Genomic DNA, 9,300 nt, shown 5'->3' with positions numbered 1-9,300 from the left:
CAAGCAGGAGGGACAGAGGGAGAGGGAGAATCTCAAGCAGTCTCCACGCTGTGTATGGGGCCTGACATGGGGCTTGGTCCCAGGACACTGAGATCATGACCTGACCAGAATCAGATGCTTTACAGACTGCACCACCCAGGCATCCTCAAGTCCTGACTATTTTCATGGCCCAAATGAAATCATACTCCCATTTACCTTAACCAACAACTTCTCAGAAGTCTTAGTGTAAATTAGAAAAGTTCCCTTCTGAGTCAGTGAAACGCTTCTTTTGGCTGTTAATTGTGGCCAGAGGAAAAACCTTCCTACCTGAAGTCATTTTATTTGGTATTATTAAATTGTTCTTCCAGCCCTGAAGACAAAATAAATAAATAAATAAATAAACACAAAACCAAAGCAAAATCTACAGTAGAGATATTCGTATCTTTTTTAAGGACTTTTCTCAGTTCCTTTTCTTTCCTTATCTTTCCTTCTAGAAACATTTCCATTATTTGTAGTTCTTTTACCACTCCAAGGTCCAACATCCTCTAGTATATACAGAGGAACAAGCCAGTTTACACACATTCCCTCTTGACTTCTAGGCTCCATTTGGAAGCCACGCCAAGGTGTTTCACCCAGTGATTCTCCCTGTTCCTGGGCCAACTTCTCAAGGGAATGCTGCTTCCTTCCCACAAACTATAGCTGAAGCATGATTAAGGGATTGGCCATAATTTCTCGTTCTGTTTTTCTCTAGCCTCTACAATATCACATAAAGCTATATATACATATCAGAGTTCTCTAAAGGTGAGATAATTTAATTACAGTTGTGAGAAGTATACCTAAAGATGTATGCTTATGCACATTTCCATTTAAAAGATTCTGCGATATCACACACTTTGCAGGAAATGTCCTGGTGAATACATCCTCTTTCCTGGCATTTCTTTTCTCTCCTTAGACTTATTTGTAAAACAACCTCTTGATTCAAATCTCCCGATAACAGATTATGTCACACAGTCTGGACAATTCCATGTAGAATAATAATCATACTACACCCACTAACCATGGGTGGCTACTGAGCACTTTTAATGTAGCTAGTCTAGCTAACAAGATTTAAGTGAAAGATATCTACCAAATATCAAAGACTCAGCATGTGCACACAGACACAAGTATAAAGTAATTAATCATTTATACATTAATAGCATAGTGAAATGATATTCTGGATACACTGGATTGAATAAACTATATCATTAAAATTGATTTTACTGGTTTCTTTTTACTTTTTTTAATGTGGTTATTAACAATCTAAGTGTGTCTTGTTATAATGCTATATATAATTCTTTTTTTTTGTTTTTTAAGATTTTATTTATTTATTTGACAGACAGAGATCAGAGGTACGCAGAGAGGCAGGCAGAGAGAGAGGAAGGGAAGCAGTCTCCCTGCGGAGCAGAGAGCCCAATGCAGGGCTTGATCCCAGGACCCTGGGATCACGACCTGAGCGGAAGGCAGAGGCTTTAACCCACTGAGCCACCCAGGTGCCCCGCTATATATAATTCTGTTGGACATCGCTGGTCTTGAATACTGGAGAGGGTGGTTTTGCTAGGTGGGGTTGGGGATAAGTTGTAGGGAGAGGGAAAAAAAGCCTCAGTAGGAGAGTTGTGGTGATTTTAAAGTTCTAATTCCAGCAGAAAAGTCTGGGGTAGATTTTGTCATATGACAGTTAAGTTGAAGGCCCAGGCATTCTAAGACTTATACTTTTATGGGGGTATACCTCCCCTGTGTGAATCCCAGAATTTTTTAAAACTCTCCCTATGGTTATGACTGAGTCATAACCACACACATGCTGAGCTCCAAAACTTAAATTTTATTTCCCCAGACAATGTTTTCTAAATTGTACTGTATGTTCAATGCGTGTAGGGGTTAGCGTGGTTACTTTAGTGAGTCAGGGAGACCAGGTGAGCTGTGCAGGAAACCAGAAAACACATTTGCTGAAGAGGGGCAGTGGATGCTCGCTCCAGGCAATTGTTACCACATGGAAATGTCAGCCCTGGGTCGCCAGACCTTCTGATATTTTTAGAAAAACTAGAAATCCCAGATTTTCATGTGACCTTTCTTTACTTAGTCTTTTAAATAATACTGGGTACAGTATACAACCCATATCAGAGCCATTTATACTTTGGGTTAAAAATCTGTAATTGGTGGCCTAAATTTAGAGAGAAAGAATAGTTTTCTAAATAGTCCCATAATTTTGTGGATTTGCAGCAAAGTTACAATGAAGTCAGAATTTCACATAGGGGTGCAGAGCGTGTGACTATCATTCACCTTCTTTATCTCCCTTAGGAAATTTCAAGGACAGGTAGGCAGCAAGAAGGGGCTGTTTCTTATAGTCACATATTCTTTATTAATTTTTATAGATGAACTATTTCAGGCAGTCAACAAAATTAGACAAAACAATATAATGCATGATCAGACTTATTACCCAGTATAAGACATAAATTTGAAATGCATAAATTGGTACTACCTCTATGGAGGCCATTTGGCAATTCTTATGAACATTAAAATGTGTCTGTCCACTCTGTATTCCTCTCCTCCATAATATTGAATTATACCAATTACTGCCTCTGCCCCAAGCTATTACTATCCTGAACTTAGTGTTTATAATTCTCAGACTATGCATTTATACTTCTGAGATGTATTCATAAATGATATGGTATTATTTATTAATGTTTTAATATTTAATATAGTATCCCATGATAAAAATTTCTTCTGAAACTTACTGTTTTTCCTTTTTTTAAATTTTTTTTTAAGATTTTATTTATTTATTTGACAGACAGAGATCACAAGTAGGCAGAGAGACAGACAGAGAGAGAGGAGGAAGCAGGCTCCCTGCTGAGCAGAGAGCCCGATGTGGGACTGGATCCCAGGATCATGACCTGAGCCGAAGACAGAGGATTTAACCTACTGAGCCACCCAGTCACCCCTGAAACTTACTGTTTTTCCAAATGCCCCTCATCTTTTCTCCATTGTGTTCTTTTATTTATTTATTTGTTTAAAGATCTTATTTATCTGAGAGAGAGAGAGCAAGCAAGAGAGAGAGCAGAAAGCAGGGAGGGGCAGAGGGAGGGGAAGGGGAAGAAAGAAGCAGACTCCCTGCTGAGCAGGAATTTCCCCCCCCCCACCACCACCCAGTCCCCTAATGCCAGGGGATCCCTGACCTCATGATCTGAGCTTAAGACAGCCACTTAACAGACCAAGCCACCCAGGCACCTCTCTCCTCTGTGTTCTACATGCTCCTTCTGCACCCACTTCCCCTACTAAGACCAAACCATGATCCCTGTTGTTTTTGGTCCTCCTTATGTTTCATGAAATTCACCCATTTGATGCATGTATCTAATTCATTTAGCTGTAGAAAATTCTAGTCAGAATAACACAATATAATAAGTCATTCTTCTGTGAAGAACCTTTAAGTTTCTTCCCTTTCTTTTTTAATCTATGTGCTGCCGAAGTGAGCACAAGGTTTTCCCAATTCTTAACCACAATGCTGAGACATTCTTGTACAGGCTTAATTCCTTCTGCACACGTGGCAGGTGTTTTATGGCAGTGATACTCAAAGTGTGTCCCTAGGCCAGCAACACTGGCACTACCCATTTACTTGTTAGGAATGCAAATTCTTGGGTCCTACTCTCACGGAATTGGCAATTCTAGGAGTAGAGTTTAGCAGTCTATCAGAAGAAATCCTGCATAAGGCTCTGTTGCACACCAACATTTAAGGACCACAGCATAAAGGTATAAGCCTAGGAGTTGTATTGCTGCTCATGGACTATACCCATCATTTCTCTATTATAGATTTTAAAAGTTATTTCCAAAATGCTTAAAGCAATGTATAGGCAGGAGGCTTTGATACCTGACAGAGCAAGTAGAAGATAAATGATACCACTGTGTTTTAGTAGTTAAAACAGCACAGTTTTAGCATATAATAACATAAAGAACAATGGTACGAAATCAAAAGAACAGAAATAAAGCCAAATACATTTGTAAGTGTAGGTAAGAATATGGCGGCATTTTAGAAAAGATTAATTTTCCACTGAATTCTGTTTAGACAACTGGGGAGACATGTGGCGCAAGATAAAATGCGGTTCAGTTCTAGGTAAATTCCAAATCAATAAACTCAGGAGTTAGACATATAGGTTGTACATGTGTGTTGTGTGTACATGTGTGTGTGTAACCAAAACAGTGGTAGGAGAAAAGAACACATGGAGAATCTTGCCTTCAGAATGAAGAAGGCCTTTCTCTCTATGACATAAAATTCAGAAGCCATAAAATAGAATTCAATTTAAAGAAAAGAAAAACACCTTATAAGTGAAAAAAAAAAGGTGAAAATATTCAAATTACACACCTGGGAAAAAATGTAATTCATATCACAGACAATGGGCAATTTACTCTAGGGAAAAATGGACAAAGGATATGAAAAAAAAAAAAAAAAAAGAGCTTCTTCTAGAATAAAACACAAGCATCTCTCCGACATATGAAAAGATACCCAAATGTGTTCTGTATTAAGGAAAACAAATTCAAACAAAAGTGACACAAAATTTGCACCTACTTGATAGGCTAAAATCCAAAATATGCTATGTTGACAAAGCTGTTGGAAAATAGTAACTTTCATGAATTTTTAGTGAAAATCAATTGGTACAACCATTAGAGAGACTATTTAGCAGGATTTATCAAAATTAAAATGTATATACTCTTTGGCATGATAATTCTATTCCTAGGGTTTTATCCTAAATGTATATTATTATATGTATGAAAGTCCTATGTAAATGACTATTGTGAAATTATTTATAGTAGTAAAAGAGAAAACATCCAAAGATCCATTAGTACAGGGCTGATTACATAAATCATGGTATATTCACACAATGGCATATTTTGCAACTGCTAAAAAATAAAAAAAGACCGGGAAATACTTTATAAATGGATTAATATGGATTAACTTGGAAGGAACTTAAAGATGCAAAAGAACATAGAGTATATGCTACAAGAAGGTCATAGAAAATTCATTCCAGGCATATTTTTATATTTTTATGTTTGAAGAATGGGAGTATGTTACCAATTCAAAATCATATTTGTCTATGTATATTTGAATGGATTTGCTCGGATTCTGTATTACAGAAATCAACTATACTACATTCTATTAATATGGTATAATATTTAGTTGGTGATGTCTATCTAACAAAAGGGTTTTTATGTTGATAGTATAACTACCATATTCCATTTTCTAAAATTGATTTGAGAATATATTTCCTTTTCTGCATGACATTCTTTTTTTACTGAAGTAGAATTGACATGCAATGTTACATTAGTTTCAAATGTATCTGCATACTTGTAGTGATTTTTTTTTGATGATATATTACATGAAATATATTCCAAAATACTATTTGACTACTGGGAATTTTTTATAAAACCCTTCTGCCATCAGGGAATGATCTCTCTGACAGAATATTTTTACAAGTTGATTTATTTCAATTTATTCTTAAATATTACTTTTGATTAAAACCAGGGCTTTGGGGGCGCCTGGGTGGCTCAGTGGGTTAAGCCGCTGCCTTCGGCTCGGGCCCTGATCTCAGGGTCCTGGGATCGAGTCCCGCGTCGGGCTCTCTGCTCAGCAGGGCCTGCTTCTCTCTCTGTCTCTGCCTGCCTCTCTGTCTACTTGTGATCTCTCTCTGTCAAATAAATAAATAAAATCTTTAAAAAAAACAAAACAAAACAAACAAAAAAGAAAAACCAGGGCTTTGACTTGGATGCCCCATTTTCCCCTTCCAAGTTCAAAAAAATTTTCCATATTCCCAAATCATAGTTCCCCTTGGACCTCTCCCCTTTCCACTATTCCTTGCTACCAGACAGCTAGATTTCCCATTAATACACACTGAGAAATTTATTACGATTTTATAAATTTCTGATATTGAATTCTGATTAAATCATGAGCCAAAGTAAAATGTGTAAACATCTATTTTAAAAATTTGTGATTTTATCCAGAATTCTCAATGACTAACCTCAATTGCATCTACTTACTTTAAAGCAAGCCCATGGATGCTTTATTTTTATTTTTATTTTTTTTTAACATTTTATTCATTTATTTGACAGAGAGAGATCACAAATAGGCAGAGAGGCAGGCAGAGAGAGAGGAGGAAGCAGGCTCTCCACGGAGCAGAGAGCCCGATGCGGGTCTCGATCCCAGGACTCTGGGATCATGACCTGAGCTGAAGGCAGAGGCTTTAACCCACTGAGCCACCCAGGCGCCCCCATGGATGCTTTAGATCTAACAACTGACTTTCAACCCTTCCATTCTTTCTGGCTTCCACTTCTCTCAAGGACTAGATGCAGGAACATTAACAAGTTTTTTTGTGGCTTCCAGGGGTCTACCTGTATATCTGTCAGGATAGCATTCTGTGATGTTCTGTGATGCCTCCTCTCAGATTTTTGTTCTAATGTTAATTTCTGAGGGATACATGCCCCCATCATCCTATTCAAAACTGATACTCTGGAATCACAAATCTTCCTTATCTTTTATATAGAGGATTATGTGTATGTATGTGTTCATTCTTGTATGTTATATTACAAATTTTAAATTTAGAATGGAAATATTTTCATGTAAAGATACAGATACACCCATTTACCAGATAGAAGCTTCATGGGATTAGGATTTTTTTTCTTCACTTTTGTTCACTGCTTTATCTCCAAGTATCTAGAAAAGTGTCTGGTACAAGAAGGCATTCAATGAACACTTGTTGAATGAAGAAAATGTAATTTTTCATGGACCCCAAGAAGCCTTAGGATCTCAAGTTGTAAATCCAACTAGAATACATCTTCAGGTATAATTTAAAAATGGAGCTAAACTTCTAACTTAAAAAGTTTCAATTCTATCATTTCTTTGATAACTATCCACTTTTTTTTTTTTTTTACAAGAAATGTTAATGAGAAGGTCTGTTCCAAAACTGGACCAGCCTGAGAAAAGTCCAAAGAAAAGAGGAACCCTGGAGGAAAGCAAGGTGAAAGTCAACAACAACAGAAATGTAAATGAACTTCCAAAGCTTTATAGGGTTATTATCAACAACAATAATGCCAATGTATGATAAGTACTTTTGTTAGAATTTCATTTTTCTAAATGTCCTCATCTGGATAAAAATATACTCATGTGCCTACTGACTGAATATACTATCACTTTTTTTTTTTTTTTTTTTTTTTTTTTTCAGTTTTAGCTGGAGATATTTGAGGGGGGAAACACTCCCAGCATGTCTGAAGACATCATTGCAGAATATCCTCCTCTAGAATCTTGAACCACTCATTCTATTAAGAGAGGTTCAAACATTTCTGTTCTGGGTTATAACTAAAGTTAATGAAAGCTAGATTTCCTTGTGAGGATTTGCTAAATTTCCTCTGGCCAGATGGCTTCTATATCCTCGGTTTCCTTCCTATGCTGATCTTTGATGGTCCTCAGCTGTGTGGCTCCCCTGCTATTTAACCTCGCCTCATCACGCTGTCATCCTGCTACAGGCGATTCTCTACAGATCAATCCCTACATAAATCTTTTACATAATTGCATCCAGAAATAATACTGAAATACTATATGTGAAAAAAATATGAAGCAAAAGAACTTCATGAAATAGAATAATAAAAATGTACACTTTTTATGGCAATCTTTTTTTTAAGAGTGTCTGATCAAAATCTTAACCCTTGTGAGTAACGATTACTAGTGTTGCGTGTAGAGCTGTAGAATGTGTGGCAAAGTGCTTGGCTTATAGTTCTTATTTTTAATATTGTGTCTCATTAAAGAAAATTTTTTAAAATCGGGCTCAGTTTATACATATATATGCAGAATTAATGAATATGCAATTTCTAAAAACAAGTGCTATTAACACAGTTAATGAATGCTTGTTGACTGATAGAATGAATAGTTACGTTATAAAGTTGGCTTTTTTTTTTCTTATTACAACCCAGTTGTGTCTGCCTCAGCTTTCAGGAGTCATCCTTCACTTTACCATAAATAGCATCATCTTCAACAACTGAGTATCTGGTCTTGGAAGACTTTCTCCTCAGTATTTCTAGAATCACCAAGGAATGTTTACAGGCTCCAGAATTATTCCAGTTATCACTGCTACCCAGTGCTCTGTTCCTCATGGCAGACTTTGTCTCCTTTGTACTCTGGATCTCCTCCTACAGGCTGGAAACTTCTTCCCTCAGGCCACTGTGACTCTCCCTTTGGTATTTCATTCCAGCATCGGCCCACAGTAGCCCCAAATTCCCACAGCAAAGACCATCCAACACGATTTAACAAGAATCTACTAAAGGTTTGGGTAGAATACAGTGAAATACACACACACACACACACACACAAAATTGGATTAAACATATAAAATCTCTCAACATTCTTAGACCACTGTGGTGGTCTAAGACCATTGTGGCTATGCCACAGTTCCCCTTGGACAATTCTCAGTTGAGTGAGCATTCCTTCAACTATCATTAAAAGGACCACCACACCTTCCTTCCTGTGTCTTCCTACAAGAGAATCTAGACCACGGTTCTCAGATGCCCCCAAAAAGGGATCTTGAGCAACTCTTCCCAGAAAAAACAAAACCATTTACAATATATATGCTTGGAAGAATAGGGCTTTCTCTTCTTTAACCCCCACCCATTCCAGGCTCTATCTTTACACAGCATAAAGGCCAATTAGCAGCAACAAAACTATCTCCCCCGCAAAAGAACACATGATTCATCTGTGAGAAAAGCTACTTTCAGCTTTGAAATAATAATGACCAATTCACATACACTCACAACCACATTTATATTGAAGCCATCAATATGACCAAATAGGAGTCCGGTTTATTCTACATCTGGATCAATGAGATACTTTCTGATCATGTGGGGCACACTCCTATATTCTGACAAGAAAAATATTTTTGGTGTACATTTTCAAATGGTAACAGAAGAATGTGTCTATTCTTAAGAAAATGGTAAAATAAGAATTTCGTGAGTATATTTTCAAGCCTCTTATTTTAAAAAAAAAGTAATAGTAACAATTATTTTAAAGCATTTGAAAACCTTGGGAGGAAATGTCAAGACCAAACAAGCCAGCAGCTAGAAAATCTACTGTACCAGTACTTCCAAACATTAGACATTTGAATCATCGGGAGAAGTCCTATAAAATAGTGATATGCGGGTCCTATCCCCAGTGATTCTGATTTGCGTGGGGTGTATTCTAAACATATTTTTGTAAAAAGCTCTCTAGGTGATTCTACCTGCAGCAAAGATTGATAATCTACATCAGAAGGGGGT

This window comes from Lontra canadensis, unplaced genomic scaffold, assembly GCF_010015895.1.
Source record: "Lontra canadensis isolate GAN:19392208 unplaced genomic scaffold, GSC_riverotter_1.0 scaffold9, whole genome shotgun sequence".
Lineage (NCBI taxonomy): Eukaryota > Metazoa > Chordata > Mammalia > Carnivora > Mustelidae > Lontra > Lontra canadensis.
This window is presented reverse-complemented; position numbering follows the sequence as displayed.